We start from the raw sequence: 23,016 nt of genomic DNA on the forward strand, positions 1-23,016 counted from the left end.
GTGACCATGTAACTACTGTCAATTGTCATAAATCCCATCAATGGTGTCCTTTACAGATGAAAAAGTGCTGTCTTTGCCTGATCTCGCCTACATGTGTCTCCAGACCCACAGCATGTGGTTGACTCTTAACTGCCTAACAAGCCATTCAGTTGTATCAACTGTTAAAAGTCTCAAAAAAAGGTAAAACTGGACAACCACATGGCATCAGCTAAGGCACCAAAAATGATGATGGTAAACAGTTGACCTTACAAAGTCCAGCTCCTTTATCGAGTCCAAAAACAGGGAGAACTATCTCACAGACTTGTCAAGCAACACCCTGACATAGTCATTCACATGGAATACTATTGGATAAGACAATCTCCCACACACCACCATCACTAACTTCAGTATGTCCTGTCCATTGACTGATTGATATTAGGACAGTTAGGAAGGTGCTGTCTGTCTGTCAGGTTTACACCCGAACAGGCAAGATGAGAAGGTAAAAATGCAATGCAAATAAATAATGTCTATAGAAAATCTCAACCATCCAATGTTTCAGAAATACAATTTTGCGGTATGCCTTACCCTTCCTCATCTTTCCAATTCTCCATCAAACCCCATTCCTGCTATGCTAATAATACTGGCTCATAGCCAAGATCACGTAGACGGCTGTACTCCTTCCACCTGCCTGAAGCATACCAGACTACACATCTTTGTCTGAACTCAACCACTCTTCTCCCCACCCCCTCTACTCCTAACAATTCTCAGGGTTACATCGTCTCCCCCTGACCGTAGCTCCGGGTTACAACTCCCCATCCCCCAAGCATGGGGCCACACTCTCTCACACTCCCCATTCCCAGCTTGAGACTCTACCACCCTGATATCCCCCAGGCTTTGGTAGAACCTTTCCCCCACCACTGTGGCTGCAATGCTTTCACCCAGACTTGAGGCACACCCATCTCCTTTCTGCACCCTAAACATTGGGGTTTATCATTGTCCCTTGTTCACAGACCCTTCACCTCCCCTCTTTTCCCCACTGCCAGACCAGACCTCTCACATCTCTATGCTCCCCTCCTTGAGGCCAAATGCTCATCTCCATTTCCTTCTGCCAGGCTGGGGCTTATCCCTCTTCCCCAACCCAGAATTTCCACCCCCTCCACATCTGAAAGCTCAGGGCTTTTACCCCCCATCCCACCTCCAACAACCCCCCTCCCCAAACAGTGATCACTCTCCTTCATTCCCGTGTGATCTCCAACCCAACCTAGTGTGACCTCTCAATCCTGTTTGTCACCCCTGCTTAGTTTCCCAAACCCACTCACCCCACTACCTGAATTCTACCCCCTCCACCCCCCCCCCCCCCCCCCCCCCCACTCTGTCCTGGCCACATTCACAGAGTGGGACTCAAGCCAATCAAAACCCCAACTGGGCAGGAAGAGCGAGGACAGTAAGAGGTGCACTGGAGTCAGGAGGAGTTGTGAGGGAGCAATTTATTCACAACATTCACTACTGTTGAGAATACAAGACGTTAATTAACAACTATGGTCTCAGCTTGAAATCATTATGCCTCAAGGACACTCTTAAGGCCTTTACAATGCATATCCTACCCATCTTCCTTTTTTATCCCTTTTTTAACTTTGTACCTGTGTGTCCGCATGCTTAATGCTATGTCTACATTTTTTGGTGAGTGGGGATTAACAGATAATAAAATTGCTCTTTCTTTCATTCAAGAAGACCTTATAAATGGCTTCTTACTCTACAGTGGATATTAGATAAAGGCATTTTTTTAGAGAGGGCATAATGTCATGTTAAAAGTAGTATATATTTTTGATGTGGGACAAACACGGAGGTTGAAAAAAAGGGGAGACAATTTATTCTTCCTCACTAGGCAAAAACACGGTAGAGTTACCCGGTCAAATGCTGGCTGGCAAATGTTGTTGAAATCTTGCAGTTTCTTCTAGTTTCCATGACTAAAAATCGATCTTAGTTCAGTGATTGGGAAAACACTTTTGAACAGCTTTTACCCTTACAAACAGTCTAGTGCAAACTTAATTACATCAATGAAATAACTTCTGACAATATGTCTCAAAAGAAAGCCACAAACAGGTTTAAAATAACAACTTATATTTATACAATGCCTTTAACATAATTAAATGACATAAAATGACCCCTTGAAAGTGCATTATAAAAACAGATTATGTCATTGAGTTACCTTAATTCAGATGACCATTAGCTTATTCTAACAGGTATGTTTTCAGGAACACCTGAAATGGAGAAAACAAATTTATTTGAGTGTCACTGGTTAAGCCAGGATTTATTGCCTATCTCTTAGTGATTTTTAAATGATAAACCAACTTTCTGAAATCACTGGGGTCCATCTGCTGTAGGTGGCAGGGAGCATCTTGAGCATGTAGGACTGCACCGTTCCAAGCAAGTGGATAGTACAAAATTACGCTTGTGCCTTGTAGATGGTGGTCAGACTTTGGGAGTCAGAATTTGAGCTACTCACCACAGAATTCCCAGCCTCTGACTTGCTCTTATAACCATGGTATTTATAAGGCAGGTCCAGTTCTGTTTTTGGTCAATGGGTGACCAATATAATGCTGCCACCCGGGAATTCAGTGGTGGAAATACTATGGAATATTAAGTGGAAATGGTGAGATTCTCTCTTGTTGGAGTTGCTTATTGCCTGGCACTTGAGTGGTATGAATGCTACATGTCAATTTGCAGTCCATATCTGAATGTGCTGCATATCTTGTTGCATTTGAACATGTGTTGTTCCAAGATCCGAGGAGGCATGAGAAGCAATGAACATTATACAATCATCAGCAAACATCCCCCACTCGGACTTTACAATAGTCGGAAGGTCACTGATAAGCAGATGAACGACTTTGTCTAGAGCACTACCCTGAGGGATTCCTTTAGCAATATCTTGCACTCGATATGTGTTAAAGTGTTGGGAGGGATAACTATACAAATGAAAGTAATTACTACCAATACACCAGAGCATTTAAAATGCTCAAAAGGATAGAATTGGATAAGTGTAGATATTTCAGAGGATTGTGTGGCTGAAGGAGACTAGAGATGGAGATGGGTGAGGCCAATGGTAGGAATTGAAAACAAGGGTGAGAATTTTAAAACCAAGATGTTGCTCAACAGGCGGCTAATGTAACAGCATATGAAAATGCAAATCATTTTTCTTTTCGCGTAAAGTGAACACATGTAAAAAATGCTCTTACTCTCTCTTAGACTGGCATACAAAAAAAAGGATCTAGAAGACAAATCTATCAGTTTGATATGATGCTTTTAAGAAAGGCAGGGTGATATGTAGCAAATTACAAGCACATTTAAATTATAAAAATGCATTACCAAATCAACAAATGGTTGCATTTTTGAAAATCTCGATGAAACACCACCCAAAGCAATATCGGATGAAGATTAAATTAATGATCATGAAATACATTTTTTTATTTGGGGCATTGATGGAAATCACTTTTAAATAATGCAGTGCTTGTATTCGGTATCTTCAGGTATTTCCCTAACTGGCTTTCTTGTCTACTTTGTAACATTACACAGGCAATGTAAAACCTAAAGCACTATCAAACTAGAAATATTTTATGAATTGTGCATAGATGCATATGTACATACTGGCCCACAAAAGAAGACAAAGTGGCTACTCCTTTTATGGGAAACCAGAATTTAATCCAGTAAGCCTGTGAGGATCAATATTCTGGTGAAATGAGACCATGTACAAGTTATTTTGATGTTGACGGTTAGCTAATTTTGGAATAGAGACATTTTTTCTAGAGACAGACATTCAGTGGTGATAATGTCAATCACCATCATAGGATGGCTACATCAAGGAATGAGGATTTATTGATGGAAATAGATCTGTACATGATTTTGAGAGAATTCTGCACTGACCAATCTATTCTAACTGTAATTTTAGACTGTAAAGTGACATTAATCAGAACCATTTTTTTAAAAGTGCCATCAGAAGAGCACTAAACTTCCAATGATAACAATCATTGGTAGCACATGAACTGCGATGTGTACAGAGAAGGAGCATGTCCACAGCTGCTGGACATTGCCCATTGGCCTTCAAATACTCACACACTTAGATATGTTCTTAATCATGGCTCTCAGCAACATTTAAACCATTTCACATACTGTTTTGAAATGTAGTGAGATTGTTTCTATTTCAGAAAACATGACAGTAATTTGCACATGGGATGCTTTTGCAATCAGCATTGAGATGAGTAACCAGTTGATTTTTTTTTTAAATGGCACACATTTCTGTGCACCTTTCTGTGGCTTTAATAGTTTTTAATAGACATTATAATTTTCCACCATGTGATTTTAGCCTTACAGAAATTCGTAGCTACTTGAATGCAGCATAGCTGATGTCCACTTTAGCTTGCTTTGTTGGTAACAAACTGTAGTTTCTTTTTATTATTTTCTGGAACTACTAAATAATCCAGGCTACTGTCCTCCTGACAGATATTGCAGGGAGAAAGACATATGAATAATTCCTTTGTCTATATATTATATATACATGCATGACTGAGATTAAAGCATCTTAAAACATGATTTTTATAAGTGAGGATCTAAATTATTTTTAGTTAGAGTTTGCTATAGATTGGTCTGGGAAATATTGCAGAGTATTTGGATGTAGATTCAAACAAAATGTTATTATTTAAACATTGTGAACATTAACGATAGACGATAAACTATAGTCATGACTTCATCTCTGCCAAGAGATGAAGTTAGTCATGTGATCTTAGATCACTTCCTTGTGATAACCTTATTTACTTATTTACATTACGCTTTTACACTACATTTCTCTCCAATTCTGAGGAAGGGTCACTTGATCTGACGTGTTAACTCTGATTTCTCTCCACGGACGCTGTCAGATTTACTGAGCTTTCCAGTAAGTTTTTTTCTGAGTTACAGCATTCGCAGTTCTTTCAGTTTTTTTTATCTCCCAAGTGTCTGTCTCTAGCCATTATGCAACACCTCAGTATTTACATCTCCTTAAACTATAACTCTGACATCCATCAACACCCCACTCCTGCTCTTCATCCACCCACTCCAAGGTCTCTGACTTCATCTCTGATTTACAGAGATAACCGCCAGAGTATTATCACCAATCTATACTGCCATGTTCTCAGTTCTTCAAAGAAGATTGAGAATTGGGGCTCCCCATTCATTTTCTCAAATTCTGTTAGGCAGAATGAGAATCAACAGCTCGTAACAGTTCACCATTCAGAGCATCCTTCTAGTCCCCTGAAGAACTGGTTAAATCTGTATTAGGTTACGTTTTTGTACAAATTACACAAATCATGTTTCTTTGCACTATCCTATTTTCTGACTCTGTAAGATATGATTGCAGGTACAATGTTTTTCGAGAAATGACTTTAATGATTTTAATTGCAAATCCACCCTGATCCTCCATCCTGGTGGTTCAAGTCATTTGAGTACTCTGGTGGTGATTATTGTAACTCCACACCTACTACGATCATATACTAAGGTTGGAGAGAGAATGGTTAAAATTGCTGGAGTCTTTTGATAAAGGATCAAACCTTACCTTTTTTTACTTAACCATACCAACTCTAACTGTATACCAAACAATATTTCATTTGTGCCACAGGTTTGCTGGAGAGATTGATCTCCTAGGAATTGTACATTGCTTCCCAGTGGTGGAGTAAATGATCTTATTCGAAGTTTCACATTAACCCGTTATGCTACACAGAGTGGCAAGAATGTGGAGCTCACTATCACATGCTGTGGTTAAAGTGAACAGTTTTGATTATTTAAGGGCATGTTCATGAAGGACAAAGGACAAGTAGGACATGCAAATAGGGCAATATAAACTAAGATGGGAAGAGGTTCATATGGAACATAGGCAGCAGCATAGATTTCTTCGGCTTTTTACTGCTCTATAAAGTCTAAAGAATTCTGTCATTCAAATGCACTGTTCTCTGATTGCACCCCGTCAACAGCCATGTAAGTGAAATGGTTGAGAGCATCAGTGCTACCTGGGGAGATTCTTACAGCTTCAAACAATGCTACCTGAATATCAGCAATGCAGTTTAATGACTTACTCCAAAATGAATGCTTGAAATTTCCCCTTTCTTGCTTCAACTAGCCAGCTTCTCTTGGTTTTTCGGTTTTGCCATGTTCCTGGCCATTATGCATTACTTCTTACCTTGAGACAGTCAAAGACCACAGACTAAACCTGTCCAGTGGCATAGATAGGGTGGATAGTTTCTGTCTTTTTTTACCTAGGTGGAAACGTCAAATACAATAAACATTTTTATTATCCGGCACCCATGGGACCAGGAGTGTGCCAATTGACCAAATATTCCCAATATTCAAGAGATCCATTTAATCCACGTAAAAACACATACTAAATAATAGAAACATAATGCAGGACTATACACAGCACTGTTAAACTCTATTTGTAGCATAAATCATTTAAACAAAAATGCAATATTGCCTTAAATAAAACTTATCAGCAAATAGACTTGTCACTTGTACCTCCAACTGACTACTCAGACATTGCAAAAGATTGTGGTATTTAAGAAGAAATTGACTCAAAATTTAATTAACTGTTAATATTTCATGTGGCCATTCAATTCAACCACAAGTATACTTACATTGAGGTAAATAATTTTAAAAAAAATTATAATAATTGGACAGAACATTGCAGTAAACTTTGCAGTATTTGAGGTATATAAGTTTTGCTGGTTAATCAGGAGTACCGGTTGGTAAGCTGCCAGTTAAAGCAAGGTTTGCTATCCTAGGGGGTGTAGGTTTAACGTGAGAAGGAGAAAGTTTAAAGGAGATGTGCAAGGCAAGCCTTTTACGTGGACGGTGGTAGGAGACTGGAATGTGCTGTTAGCAGAAGTCATAGAGACATAGATTCAAACAGTATGGAAGCAGACCTTTCAGTCCAACTCATTCCTGCCAACTAGACATCCCAATCTGACCTAGTCCCAGTTGCCAGCATTTGGTCTATATCCCTTTAAACACTTCATATTCATATAACTATCCACATGCCTTTCAAATGTTGTAATTGTACCTGCTTCTACTGCTTCCTTTGCCAGCTTCTTCCATACATGTATCACCTCTGTGTGAAAAAGATATCCCTGAGGTCCTTTTTAAATATTTTCCCTCTCACCTTAAACCCATGCCCTCTAGTTTTGAACTCACCTAACTTGGGAAAAAGATTTTGGCTATTCACGCTATCAATGCCCACCATGATTTTATAAACCTCCATCAGGTCAGTCCTCAACTTTCGGCGCTCCAGAGAGAAAAGACCCAGCCTATTCAGCCTCTCCCTATAGCTCAAGCTCTCCAGTTCTGGCAACGTTCTTGTAAATCTTTTCTGTATACTCTCAAGTTTAACAACATCTCTCTTATAGAAGGACAACCATAATTGTATGCAGTATTTCAAAAGTGGCCTCACCCATGTTCTGTACAACCATAACATGACAGCCCAACTCCTATACTCAATGGTCTGACCAATGAAGGCAAGTGCCTTTTTCACCACCTTGTCTACCTGTAACTCCACTTTCAAGGAACTGTATACCTGCAAACTTAGGTCTCTTTGTTCAGCAACACTTCCTAATGGCCCTTCCATTAACTATATAAGTCCCTGCCTCACCAAAATGCATCATCACACATTTATCTAAGTTAAACTCAATCTTCCACTCCTCAGCCCACTGGCCCATCTGATCAAAGTCCCGTTGCACTGAAAAAATCTTCTTAAATGTCCACTACACCACCTTTTTTGGTGTCATCTGCAAACATATTAATCGTGCCTCCTATATTCACATCTAAATCATCCATACAAATGAGAAAAAGCAGTGGACCCAGCACCAATTCCTGTGGCATCCTGCTGACCACAGGCATCCAGTCCAAAAAGCAACCCTCTACCACAACCCTCTGTGTCCTAATGTCCTGATGAAAGGTTCAGACCTGAGTCCCATGATCCTCTCATGCTGCTTGACCTGCTATGCTTTTTCCAGCTCCACACTCTATTGACTTTCCTAGTTTCAAGCCAATTTTGTATCACATTAGCTAACTCCCTTTGGATCCTATATGATCTAACCTTGCTCTGCAGTCTGCTATGCAGAACCTTGTTGAATGCTTTGACCAAGTCCATTTAGGCAACATCCACCATTCTGCTTTCATTCATCTCCTTTGTCATCTCTTCAAAAAACTCAATCAAGTTAGTGAGACACGATTTCCCAGGCAAAAAGCCTGGGATGATGACTATCCCTGATAGTCATTTCCAAATACATGTGAATCCTGTCCCTCAGAATCCCCTCCAACAACTTACCCATCACTGATGCAAGGCTCATCAGTCTATACATCCATTGCTTTTCCTTACAGTCTTTCTTAACTAATGGTGCCACATTAGCCAACCTCCAGTCTTCTGGCACGTCGCCCATGGCTGTCGATGCCACCAATATCTCAGCAAATACAACAGCAACATTTAAGAAGCATTCAGACAGACACATGAACAGGTAGGAATAGATGGATATGGACCATGTGCAGGCAGATGAGATTAGTTTAGAATGGCATCACGGACAGCACAGACATGGTGGGCTGTTCCTGACCTGCATTGTTCTACATTCTATTGAAACTGGGATGACATCCAAAGTAGTATTTCAGAAGCTGAAACATTTGCATAAAGCAAAATTATATAATTTGAGATTCAAATTATGATATCAGAACTGAAAAATGGAACACTGGCCATAAGTATTCTTGTTTTAGTGTTAAGAATACACATTGGAGGAAAAGACAGGGACAGTTAGATAAAATGCCAAGCAAATATTGTTAAAAATATGAGGTTCTCACTTGTAGATTCTAAACTGCATTTCTAAATAGGACACAAAGGGAATAGTTTTACTTCCCTCTTTAGGTAGTTCCAAAGGATTCTATTGCATCATTCAAAGTGCTGGGAATTCTTCTGATCTTTGGGCCAACATTCTTACTCAGCCAATGCCAGCAAACACAGCTTATTTGATCATTTATTTCATATGCTGCTTGTGGGACTTTACTCTGTGTAAATTTGTCTACCATATTTCCAAACATAACAATGGTAGCTATGCTCTCCAAGTAATTCTTTGGAAATTAAGGGTTGTAAGACGTCTTAAGGGCATGATAAGGTGAAACATAAAAGCAAGTTCTTTCTGTTCACTGTTGAAAAGATCTTGTAACTCCAAACTGACAACAGTTTCCTGTTTATACAAGTGCATTTTAATGAGCTTACTCATGTAAATTCTGAGAATTATTTAGATCTGAAGTATGCATTTATATTCCTCACTAAATTATAATGTCTCACACCTCTCTGCAGAAATGATGATATTCTCAAAGATTTAAAAAATGAAATTCACAGGACTCACTGACTCAATGTACCGTAACATAGTGATAAAAGCAAAGCACTCTGAAAGCTGGAGATCTGAAACACAAACAGAAAGTGCTGGAGAAACTCAACAGGTCTCTAGAGAGATTAATAAAATTACTTTTTTGAGTCAAATTACTTTTCTTCAGAAGTGAAGGATGGAAAATGATAGTTTTTATGCTGCACAAAAACTATAATTTTCCAGCCTTTTCTGGTCTGTTAACTCTGTTTCTCTCTCTTCACACATGCTTGGTCCACTGAGTTCCTCTGGCATTTTCCGTCTTTATTATGGTAAAACAGTGGTTGCAGAACTGGGCCAGAAATACAGGGGTCATGGCTTCAAATCTTACCATGGCAAGTTGTGGCATGGAATCCAATAGATCTGGTACTGGGAAGAAATAGCGTGACAGCTGCCAGATTGTCGAAGAAAATCTACAGATTCACTAATACCTAATCTTCACATGACTCCAGTCCCATACTATGGGATAACCCTTATGTCTTTTGAAATGTTCTCACAGGCCACTCACTCATGCAATACAGTCTTTCCTGCGTATCTGTGAGGACTCTGTTTCTGAGAACACCCACAAATCATGAAATTCATGAGCACGGACCTCATTAAAAATAGGATAAAAATAGGTTAAAATCGATTGTTGCAGCGGATTTTAATTTTTGTTCTTATTTACTTTTTGGCGCGGATAGACGAATTTGCGCTGTGTGATCTCATGGATTTACTGTAACTGCTGTGAAATTCAACAAGGAGGCCAACTAGCAACTTCTCAGGGCACCTAGGGATAAATGCCATGGTCACCCGCATCTGAGAACAAAGTTTTAACTGAGCCAAATTATGGTTTTAGACTCACAATCTAATATTAATTGAGGTTTTAGGCCCATATTAAGATTTAAATGGTTCAATATGCTGTTAAATTGATGTAGTAAAGGGTATAATTTAATTCTGGGATTGTGACAGGCTCCCATTTTAACTCCTAGCGTACTGATTTCCAACATTCTTCAAAATTTAGGCAGCAATACATGGGCTAAAAGCATTTTACCAATTTTATACAGAATATAAAAATTGGTAAAATCCTTTTAGCCCATGTATACAGAGTATAAAAACAACAAGCTACAGTCAATGGTCCTGGTACAGTTCCTTTTGTTTCTGAGGTAACTTGGGCGTAAATCCTTCATCAATGTGGAAGAGGTTTTTGGGCAGGCAGTGAACACACTTACAGTGGTGATGATGAGAGCGATTGTCATCAAAAGGTACAAATTATGGAACATTATTCCTTTCTATTACACCAATGTATATTAGGAATCCAAATCACTGTGCTTTCTATGTAAACTCTTTCCGTATGAAGTGTAAATATCCTGGCTCGAAATAATCCATATAGCTCTGTTCATTGGCAGATATCCACATCAAAAGCAGAGGAGGTAGGCCCACATCAGATTATCATAGGTCCTGACAGCAAATTGTCAAATTTGTTAGGAAGTCCAGAAATTCGGATATGCATGTATAACTTCACTATTGAAACAGCAGTAGGGATTGAAATGGAAAACGGGTCCAAGCAATGGAAGCTAAAGAAGGAGAGAAGTGAGCTTCTAAGATTTCAGAACCTGATGTGGAAATGCTGTTCAGAAAGTAGGATTTATGAATCCTACTAGATGGATAATGTATTCATGTTTGGATAACCTTTGGTGCTACCTGATTAACCTGATTCATATTATAAATTGTGTTATTTTCACTTTTTAGACAATGTATCAGGTTAAATGGGATCCCTATTGAGAAGTATATTGTGCAGCCTTAGATCACGGCTCAGTATGTTTATTGTGACAGATTACTTTTCAAGGCTAATGCAGTTATCAGTGAAATTTCTGTTTGCTATAGTTCAGTTTCCTAATGGATAAAAGTCTTCCACAGTGAGATTGGGCCCTTTCAACCAAGTACTTCTGCCATGATGAATGAATGCTGGCAAACTGCTTCTTCTAACAAGTGGTGTCTATTCACAAGGGTGGGTGCAAAGGTTGAAGACATGAAATTTAAAATTTCAAGTGTTGCCAACCTCTCCTAACTGGGAGGAAAGGCACTTTTCCAACCTTCCCTGAAATTGGAAGGAATATTAGCTGGGGCATTTCTTGCTGAAAATCCCAATGTAGGTTGAGGCTGTTAGCACATTCTGGCCCTGCAAGAGTTGCAAAGTTGAAATTACTCCCTCCCCCAACCAAGGAATCTTAGGGCCTCAAAACTTTACCTCTGGTGCATAAAAGGAAAAATTTTCCTTTGCTGAAACAAAAAGTGAAGTTAAAATAATGGCGACTCTTTTTAAAAATGGTGAAAGCATGCTAGGCAAATTAAACAACTGAGGCAATAAAACAGCATTTTCATACAGTAATCCGCTGAGTGCAAACGTTTTGTTTTCGCTGACTCTTTCACAGAAATGTAAAAACAGTTTAATATGATACTTTCACTGAAGTTCAGCAAGCAGTGGTTCATCAATCAGAATGACACAATAATTACATCACATGATTAAGGGGGTGTTTGAATCTCTGGAGACCCAATTGTGAAGCCACTAGAGAGCACAAAGGTAGACAAAAGGTCACCCAAACTAATTTTTTTACAATAATCAAGGCACAGTTGTAAATCAAGCAAATTTCTTCAAATAATGTATAAACAAAGTTTATTGTGTAGCAAACATAACAGCCCCAAATATTTAGAAGAAACACAAAAGAAACCATCTCAGAAAGGGTGCATCTAGAGTTTGCTCCACTTTCATATGAACAAAATCAATTCTGATAAATCATTGTCACCACTGTACTTATTTTGTTCACATATTAAGGCATTAAAGTGAGAGACTAATTTGTTTCATTCTCATATAGTAAGGCAACATCTGAAATCCTTTTGGAAAATCTGTGAATCTATGACTGTCAGTTGTTTACCTCTATATATTCAGGAGATGCAGGCATTACTAGCTAGATCAGCATCTACTGCCCATCTCTTGTTGCCCTTATGAAGTGGTGGTGAATGGCCTTCTTGAATCGCTGCAAACCATTTGGTGCGGATAAACTGACAATGTTGTGAGAGAGGGAGCTCCAGGACTTTGAGCCAGAATATGTAAAATATAGTGCTGGTGGTGGAGGGAGTGCATGTTCATGAAAGAGGTACAAATCAAATAAGCTGCTTGTTTCTCCACAGTGTCAAGCTTCTTGAGGGTTGATGGAGCCACATCCATCCAGGCAAGTGTGGAACATCCCATCGCAATCCAGACTCATGCTTTGCAGATAGCAGAGAGGCTTTGAGGAATAAGGAGGTAGGTTACTTGCTGCAGGATTTCTAGACCCTGACCTACTTTTGTAACTATATTATTTACAGAGCTAGTCCCATTCAGTGTCTGGTTAACGATAACACAGGATGTTGACAATAGCAGTTTAAGTGATGGTAATGTCGCTGAACGTCAAGGGATGATGGTTAGAATCTCTCTTGTTGAGGATTGTCATGGCCTGACACTTGTGTGGTGCAAATGTTACTTGTCATATATCAGCTGAAGATTGAATGTTGTCCAGCTCTTGCTACATTTGGTCATGGACTGCTTCAATATCTAAGGTGTTGCTTATTGTCCAATCATCAGCAAACATTACCACTTCTGATTTTATGGTGATGGGAAGGTGTTTGCTGAAGCAGCTGAAACCCTAGCAAAACCGGAATCAATGAGAATCGGGGGGTGGGGGCAAACTTTCTGCTGCTTGGACTCATATCTGGCACATGTGATGATGGTTGTGGTTGTTGGAGGTTAGTCATCTCAGCTCCAGGACATTTCTGCAGGGGTTTATTAGGGTAATTCCCTCAGCCCAACCATCTTCAGTTGCTACGACAATGACTTCCCCTCCATCATAGGATCAGAAGTGGGGATGTTTGCCGATAATTGCACAATGTCATTTTGATTTGATTTGAACGTTCATCACCACTCATAACTCCTCAGTTACTAAAGCAGTTAATGTTCAAATGCAACAGGATCTGATCAGTATTTGGCTTGGCAAGTGGCAAGTAACATCTGCACCACACAAATGCCAGGCAAAGACCATCTCCAATAAGAGACAATCTAACCACCTCCCCTTGACATGCAATGGTGTTATCATCACTGAATCACCCATGATCAACATCTTGGGGGTTACTATTGATGAAAAAACTCAACTGGATTGGCCACATAAACACAGTGGCTACAAGATCAGGTGAGAAGCTACAAATACTGCAATGAGTAACTTGCCATTTGATTCCCCTAAGCCTGTGCACCATCAACAAGGTACAAGCATGAGCGTGATGGAATACACCCCACATGCCTTCATGGGTGCAGTTCCAACAACAGTCAAGAAGTTTGATACAATCCAGGACAAAGCAATCTGCTTGAGTCGCACCACATCCACAAGAATCCACTCCCTCCACCATCGACACTCAGTAGAAGCAATATGTACTACCTACAAACTGCACTGCAGAAATCCACCAAAGATCTTTAGACAGCAGTTTCCAAAACCATGATCACTTCCATCTAGAAGGACAAGGGTAGCAGATATATGGGAACACCATCAACTGCAAGTTCCTCTCCAAGCCAGTCACCATCCTGATGGAAATACATTGTTGTTCTTTCAATGTCACTGGATCAAAATCCTGGAATTCCCTCCTTAAGTTCATTGTGCATCAACCTATAGTATGTGGACAGCAGCAGTTCATGAAGGCAGCTCACCAACACCTTCTCAAGGGCAACTAGGGACAGGAAATAAATGCTGGCCAGCCAGCAATGTCCACGTCCCAAGAGGGAATATAAATAAAAGTAGACACAAACTTTTTCTGTTTTTTTTTACCATTCTACTCAAAGGGATAGGACAAGTCTATTCAAAGGGAATTTTAAGATTTATTAGACATAGTCTGGGGTGAGTACTTAACACACAGATGTTCACTGGAACTAAACAACAGTAACACACAGCCTTTTTGTGCAAATACATGACTTCTGCGGAAATAAAAAGAAAAATTAACCATACTTTGCTTATTACCTCCAAGTGCTTATAAGAATGGGATCAAAATATACTTTTGCATATCTATATATCTCAATCTCAAGTCCGTTGTACATAAATCCTTTAATTATTGTGCTCAATGCTTCATTATTTTTATCAATAGTATCATTCACACAGGTCTAGCTGAAATATTTGCATTGGAAATGACACTGAGTTACAGTGTGTTTTGTTGCTATGTTTCCAAACAGTGCACTGTTAGATTGGATTTCATTTACAGGAAGTGGTGTTAGGATAAAAAATTATGGTGCTCTGGCATTGAACATTTGTGCTGTAGTACTCCTGAGTGCCAGAATGCAGTTTCATACTCCTTAATCCCTAGACAGAATGGGGATACCAGATCTTAAATCATTTGGTCAAGTGGAGATGTAGAACACAGAATACAGTTAAAAGTCACCCCAAAGTGGCCAGCCAAGCCACCTTTCCAACAAATTAACAATAGCATTTTCAATGGTTTGAGGAAAAATCACCACCCACAGTACACAAAACAGGGTGATTATGGAATACTTATTATGGGGTGGTTCTCACAATATCTAAGCTTCTACTGGCAGCTGAAGATAGTTGGCCTTTCCATTTCTTATTCAGCTGCTCACATCCCCACCACAGCTTCTCTGCTGTCAAGGCTTACCCCAGTCAGAATCAATCCCTTGGCTTCACTCAGTTCCTCCAAACGTATCATTTCTCTAGGTACAGAATTTGCTGTTTTGATAACAGTGTGACTGATGTATTGATATTTATGATCACTGATTTCTATGTGAATCTGGCAGTGAAGTTTCAACTTGGCCAACAGAATCTCCTGCTCAGAACTGTAGCTCCATTTCTGTTGTTCATTTGGAATCATAAAAATATGGAATGATGCATCATGGGAAAATGCAATTTGGCCCATTGTGCCTTTGTTAGGCCTTTGAAAGAACCATTTAAGTTGTTACACTTCCTTGTTTTTTCTCCACAGCCCTGAAACTTTTCATCAAACTTGATTTTGGATCTTCTTACTAAAGCTACTTCCATATTCTTTCAGATCACACATTTCCCTGCTCATTTTACCTGGGTTTCTTTTAACAACTGTTCTAAATTTGCATCTGTTAGCTACATATTTTATTGTTTACTCTATCAAAACATTTTTGAATTTAAACACCTTTACAAAATCATTCTATTACTTTCTTTGTTCTCAGGAGAGAGATTTCTGCAATATCTCTCTGTAACCAAAGACCGATAGGGAGAAGCTGGATAGGCTGGGGCTGTTTTCCCTGGAAGTGTTGGAGGCCGAGGGGTGACCTTATTGAAGTTTATAAAATCATGAGGAGCATGGTTTGGTTTAAATAGATAAGATCTTTTCCCTGGGTTGGGTGAGGGCATTTGTTTAAGGTGAGAGGGGAAAGATTTAAAAGGGATTTAAGGGGCAACGTTTTCATGCAAAGGGTTGTGTTTGTATGGAATGAGCTGCCAGAGGAAGTGGTGAAGGCAGGTACAATTACAACGTTTAAAAGGCATCTGGATAGGTATGTGAATAGGAAGGGTTCAGAGGGATATGGGCCAAATGCTGGCAAATGGGACTAGATTAATTTATAATATCTGGTTGGCGTGGACAAGTTGGACCGAAGGGTCTATTTCCGTACATCTCTATGACTCTATGCCCTCATTGTGCCCTCCTAGCCATGATAATCTTTTGAAAATGTGATGTCGAGAGCTAGACATAATACTGCAGTTGAAGTTTAAATCAGAATTTTATAAAAGTTTATCATAAAATTTCCTTGCTTTCATACTCTATGGGGTGAATCATAATATATTTTGTCAAAGTGTCATTTTCATTGAATTTCATGCAGGGTTTCTCTACACAAGGTCTAGTAGATTTTCTTGCACTATCATTCCAAACTAGCTTTGTTCCTACCTAGCATCTCCTTATGGTGCCTTCATGCCTGATGCTAGCCTTACTATCCCACTCATCATTGCTGGAAATTTTCAATACTGCTGGGATATCCTGGGATCATTGGCACCATCTTGGAATTCCTATCCTGTACCCAGTCAGGTGTTGGCAATCCAGATTTGCCTTTCACCAATGTGCCCCAAGTAGCTGCATCAATCATGCTGAAGGTCATATTCCTCCAGCTCAATATCCTGATCCTCTTCCTCAGAAGACTGCTCCTGCTCTCCCAGTTCATTACCGTCATCACAGCCCCACTTTATCTGCTTCTGCTCTCCCAGTTCATCAGCATCTATCACAGCTCCTCTTTATCTGCTCCAGTTGTGCAGACCACAGCAGGATTAGGTGGCATACTCCATCTGGAGTGTACTGCGTGGGTGCAGCAGATGGGTCCAAGCAGTGATTCTTCATCTTCAGGAGGCCTATCATCTGCTCCACCATGGCCCTCATTGAAAAATATGCAGTATTCTATCAACTCAGTCAGCAGGTTACATAATGGAGTCATTGTCCATGGTTGTAATGAGTAGCCCTTGTGACTCAGTAACTGAACTTGAAAAACATCTGGTGCAGTTAAAAATGACAGGAACATAAGCATTCCCAGCAGCTCCTTAGGTTCTGGATGCAAACGTATCTGAAGTGGAGCTGATGATCACAGATCACTTGCATATTTTTGGAATGGAACCATCTTCTATGAATGAACTCAGCTGTGTTCTGATATTGCCCTTTCAGTGCAGCATGTGTATAGTCCATTACATCCTACTCCTGGTGAAAGCCAGCTGTGTTGGCAAATCTTACAGCCGACTGCAGCACTGCACAAATGGCATCCTTCACAAGTAGCATGTGTAACATCATTAATACATTTATGGGCTCGGAAGGAGCTTGTTGCACCGAAGTCCGACACAGCTGTTTGATGATAGGATGGTCACCGACTCTTTCATGCTGGAGGTCCCTCTCCAGCAGTTGTATCAGTGCTGTGACAGTATCCTGGGTCATTCTCAACTTACACTGACACTGCACCTTCTCTGGAGAAAATGGCATTGAGGATGAAAGACTCCAGTCCTCCTGAACCTCCTTCAGTTGTGTCCTCTTTATAGATTCATAGAATTATAAAATCCCTACAGAGCAGATTGAGACCATTTGGCCCATCAAATCTGCAGTGATTCTCTGAAGAGCATCCGACCCAGACTAGTTATCAGGACTGCAACTTCTCATTCACCCTGATGCCAACCACCGACATCCTCTCCCCCGCCCCTGAATTTGCATGTCCCATTCTATCTTTCACTCTCTGGACAGCTCATCTCGACTGAACTTCCACACATCCCACCCACCATCTTAAACGACAACGCCAACTCTCGACCTTACCTGCTGAGCCCAGTCACTATGATTTGGCCATGCCTACCACTGGAATGCACAAGAGCTGCATTATACTGGAGAAGCATCCTGGAAATGGATGGGAGATATTTCAGAATGATATGTTGAGACTGGAACATGTTGGATGCCAGCATCCAGAGATGTGGGGTGTAAGCAGTTACTTCCCTGAGACATGGTGGTGGCTGTTCACCATGGAGATCCAGAGGACCAAGCAGGGAGATGGATTTTCTGTCCAATTTCTCTCTGCTGGGTGGCAGAATGGTAACCTGCAAATTAAACTGGTGACATTATGTAATAATGACGATGATAATGAGTAATAATCCCCATTAATAGGTCTTGCACTGTGAATCTCATCTCACTGTCTGAGATTCAGTTGGATAATGAAATTTGTTGCTCCCAACATCAAGAAAGGCTTCACTCATCTTCTCACATGATTCTCCTAAATATCTTGCCATAGCCCCTGGTCATACAGGGGCTAAGTTGATTCCAATAGCCTTTCGAATTGTAACCACTTCAAAGACTTGTGCATATATTCCTCCTCCTGTCACCCTAAATCTCTGTTTCTGTATCCACTTTAGGATGCTATCATTTTGTCTCTATTGCCGCTCTTCATATATTTGACCAAAATTAGTCAATTCACACTGCCCTGTGATAAAATGAATTTGAATTGCTGATTTCACTGAGATCCTTCTCAAATTTGTTGAAAGTTTCCTCACTCTTCATTTTATTTCTAAGTTGCATATCATCCAGAAACTTTGCAATTATGGCTTGTATATTAAGTCATACTGGTTTGCACATTTAATCCAGATCATAGAGTGGTGGGACTTCATCTGCCCAGAAATCCCAGTAACACTTGGAAATGAATGCACTGGTCATAATGGAGCTCCATATACAAAATGAGTTGGACCACTTTAACCTCATTTGCATATTTACTGGCTTTTCCTGCAGGGTGGTCTTTTCATATGCTCTGGGGGTTTTAACTGCAGATGTCTTTGGAACTTCTGCTTTCACAGGTAGAGAGGGCTAAGAAGAGCCAGGGGAGGACATGAGAAGTTGTTGGTGGATAGGATCAAGGAAAACCCTCAGGCCTTCTGAAGGTAAATCAGGAATAAAAGAATAACTAGAGTAAGATTAGGGCCAATCAAAGAAAGTAGTGGGAAGTTGTGTGTGGAATCTGTGGACGTTAAGGGAAGCGCTTAATGAATACTTTTTGTCAGTATTCACATTGGAAAAGGGCAATGTTAGTGAGTGTACAGAGATACAGACTATAAGATTAGATAGGATTGAGGTTGACACAGAGTAGGTTTTAACAATTTTGTAAGAGCTGAAAATAGATAAGAACGTTGGGCTGGATGGGATTTATCCTCAGATTCTCTGGGAAGCCAGGAAGGAGATTGTAGAGCCTTTGGCTTTGATCTTTATGTCACCATTGTCGACAGGAATAGTGCCAGAGGACTGGAGGATAGCAAATGTCATTCCCTTGTTTAAGAAGGGAAGTTGGGAAAACCCTGGTAATTATAGGCCAGTGAGCCTTACTTTGGTTGTGGGTAAGGTATTGGAAAAGGTTGTAAGAGATAGAATTGACTCAATGGTTAACACTGCTGCCTCACAGCACCAGAGACTCAGGTTCAATTCCAGCCTTGAGTGACTGTCTGCGTGGAGTTTGCACATTCTCCCTGTGTCTGCGTGGGTTTCCTCCGGGTGCTCCAGTTTCCTCCCACGGTCCAAAGATGTGCCAGTCAGGTGAATTGGCCATTCTAAGTTGTCCATAGTGTTAGGTGCTTTAGTCAGAGGGAAATAGGTCTGGGTGGGTTACTCTTCAGAGGGTCGGTGTGGACATTTTAGGCCACACTGTAGGAAGTCTAATCTGAAATCTGGAAAAACATAATTTGATTAGGGATAGTCAACACGGTTTTGTGAAGGGTAGGTGTACCTTATTGAGTACTTTGAGAAGGTGACACAACAGGTGGATGAAAGTAAAGTGTTTGATGTGGTGTGTATGGACTTCAATAATGCGTTTGATAAGGTTCCACATGGTAGGCTATTGAACAAAATACAGAGTTTCAGGATTGAAGGTGATTTCGCAGTTTGGATCAGAAATTGGCTAGCTGAAGGAAGACAGAGGGTGGTGGTTGATGGGAAATGTTCATTCTGGAGCTCAGTTATCAGTGGGTTGCTGCAGAGATCTGTTTTGGGGTCACTGCTGTTTGTCATTTTTATAAATGATCTGGATTTGGGCATAGAAGGATGGGTTAGTAAATTTGCAGATGACACTAAGGTTGGCAGAGTTGTGGATAGTGCAGAAGAATGTTTGTGGGTTACAGAAGGACATAGGTAAGATGCAGAGCTAGCCTGAGAAATGGCAAATGGAGTTTAATGCAGAAAAGTGTGAGGTAGTTCACTTCAGAAGAAGTAACAGGAATGCAGAATACTGGGCTAATAGTAAAATTCTTGGCAATGTAGATGATGGAGAGATCTTTGTGTCCAGTTGCATAAATCCCTGAAAGTTGCCACCCAGGTTGATAGGGTTGTTAAGAAGGCATATGGTGTGTTGGTGTTTATTGGTCAGCAGATTGAGTTCCAGAGCCACAAGGTCATGCTTCAGCTGTACAAGACACTGGTAAGGCCGCACCTAGATTATTGCATGCAGTTCTGGTCATCGCATTATAGGAAGGATGTGGAAGCTGTGGAAAGGTTTTAGAGGAGATTCACTAGGATGTTGCCTGTAATGGAAGGAAGGTCTTACGAGGAAAAGCTGGGGGACCTGAGGCTGTTTTCAATGGAGAGAAGGATGTTGAAAGGTGACTTAATCAAGATATTTAAGATAATCAGAGGGTTAGATAGGGTGGACAGTGAGACCCCTTTTCCTTTTAATGGTGAAGGCTAACACGAGGGGACATAGCTTTAAATTGAGGGGTGATAGATATAGGACAGATATCAGGGGTAGTTTCTTTACTCAGAGAGTAATGGGTGCGTGGAACGGCCTGCCTGAAACAATAGTAGACTTGCCAATGGTAAGGGCACTTAAATGGCATTGGACATACATATGGATAACAATGGAATGGTATAGGATGGGCATCATATTAATTTCACAGGCTGGTGCAACACCAGGGGCTGAAAGGCCTGTACTGCGCAGTAACATTCTATGTTCTATGTGATCAGCCAACAGCAAATAAATGAGGAGGTAGTTGGACATTATGGAAGACTTGATGGTTAGAATTCACGTGGGGCTAAGGTACAGAAGTCAATTATTGGGACTGAAAGAAACATTTTTGCTCCTTCTGCCTCACAAACAGTACTACAAAGGCAGTTACTACATAATTCCAGCCTTCTGAGCCTCCTTTCATCCTCAGTGGTTAGCACTGCTGCCTCACAGCGCCAGGGTTCCAGGTTCAATTCCAGCCTTGGGCAACTGTCCGTGTGGAGTTTGCACATTCTCCGCGTGTCAGCCACGGGTTTTCTCTGGGTGCTCCGGTTTCCTTCCACATTCCAAAGATGTGCAGGTCAGGTGAATTGGCCATGCTAAATTGTCCATAGCTGTTAGGTGCATTAGTCAGAGGGAGGTGGGTTACTCTTCGAAGTGTCGGTGTGGACTTGTTGGGCCGAAGGGCCTGTTTCCACTCTGTAGGGAATCTAATCTAATCTAACCAGGTTTCTGAGCCCCAGTAAAAGTTACTTTGTATAAATAAGGTTTCAGACCTCCCCCTGAGGGCTAATTGATTTCCCTGCCCCAGTAACCTGGGCTTTCGTCACAAATTGATTTATAACTCTATTCTCTACACTACTGAAACAAATGGGACAAGGTTCTTTGGGCTTGATAAGGTTGAGAAAGTAAGCAGATGGGGCCAAGATGGGACCAGCCAATTGGGCTCATTAAGATCATTGGTAGAAATAAGTTCAGGGCGTGGAGTGTAATTTTCCAGTCATCTTCAATTTCTTGATGCCATGAGAGATAGATCAACTGTCTGAAGGGTGGCATCATAAGGAATGTTAGGGTGACAGTGCTGCAGACCAACCTCTATATCTTCCCTGCCTGTCTGGGTATGTGTGTTACCAAAGGTCATCTTCAACCACCCCTCCACCAAAAATGCACTTTCTCTAATTTTTAATACTTTGCTTAAAAGTAGCTAATCAGAGGGCAATGTCCTTGCTGCTGAAGGACCCTTGCCAGTTACTGACCATTCACAGCAGCTGGGTACTCCTCTGAATTTAGAGAACGCACCATGGACAAGGAAGCTATCTCTATGCCAATTAAGACAGCAGCCTGGTCAAATTCTCCAGAGAGTGACTGGGGCAGACTCAGGACCTGGAAACCCCCATCCAAACATTCAGCTCATGGTCCCAGCTGTAGCTGTGGCAATACTCACTGTCTGTTGGCTAATGCTTGTTTATGTGGAAAGTATGGGATGATTTTCTAATGAATGTCTTTGCAATATATCCAGAGAAACAAGGATATGTAGTACTACTAGAGGTCTGAATATTTCTCTGCAGTTTACATGTTGTTTGTAGCCTTTCATGAAATGGTTATAAATAGGCTTCCAAAAGTAGCTTCTACACATCTGGAATTGTTCGTTGTGCATGACGAGCTATGGGAGAAATTCTCCAAGATGAAATCCAGCAGCAGCAGCATCTCTCACATGCCAAGCAGCTTACTGGAAATCCTGGATGTACTGTCCGTGATTTTTTTATTAATTGAAATAAAATTGGAATGTGCACTCAGATTTATTCGATAAACTAGCCACTGTGTACATATTCTGAGAAATTGTGTCTTAAATGTTTAACTCAATGCATTAAGTCAATAGGTAAAATATGGTAAAGAACATGTATAACTTACCCCTTTACTTGTGCTGTGCGTAAGGCACCACTAATAGCTCATGAGTAAAAGATTAGCATTTTCTTTGGTTTACATCGAAACAATTACTCATCCAAGTGCTGAGGAGAACAATCTTCATATTTCCAACCTCCACTTGTGACTGAAGACCCTCCTCCCTGGCAATATCCTGTTGAACTAATGTTCAGAGGCTCCTTGGATAAGGGAGATAGAAAATATGATGATAGAAGGGTCAAGTTTTCAGCATGGTCTCATTCTGTGTTACAACTTGCCCCCCTGTGGAAAGCTTATTGAAATTTAGATTTTCATTATGACCAGTCCTTCACTGATGTGGAGATGGATTTCTTGTCCAATTAATGCTTATGGCAACAGAAAATTGACACAGGTTCCAGACACCCAAGGCAGCCTTCACTGAGGTTGCCAGTTGCTCTGAGAGAGAGTGTTGGT

The 23,016-nt window shown here is 40.6% G+C and overlaps 1 long non-coding RNA gene across 1 annotated transcript in view; it reads right to left on the reverse strand.

Annotated features, from left to right (window-relative positions):
* The window catches only part of LOC122558367 (uncharacterized), a 243,906-nt gene that overhangs the window by 111,171 nt on the left and 109,719 nt on the right, over nt 1–23,016 (reverse strand). The window contains exons 8-10 of the long non-coding RNA XR_006314113.2: nt 22,573–22,763; nt 6,081–6,260; nt 2,189–2,240 (exon numbers count right to left, since the gene is read on the reverse strand). This is a non-coding gene — a long non-coding RNA (uncharacterized LOC122558367). The remainder of the gene's footprint in view (nt 1–2,188; nt 2,241–6,080; nt 6,261–22,572; nt 22,764–23,016) is intronic.

Source organism: Chiloscyllium plagiosum, unplaced genomic scaffold, assembly GCF_037043375.1.
Source record: "Chiloscyllium plagiosum isolate Xiang-an unplaced genomic scaffold, Cpla_swu_hap1 HiC_scaffold_17, whole genome shotgun sequence".
Classification (NCBI taxonomy): Eukaryota; Metazoa; Chordata; class Chondrichthyes; order Orectolobiformes; family Hemiscylliidae; genus Chiloscyllium; species Chiloscyllium plagiosum.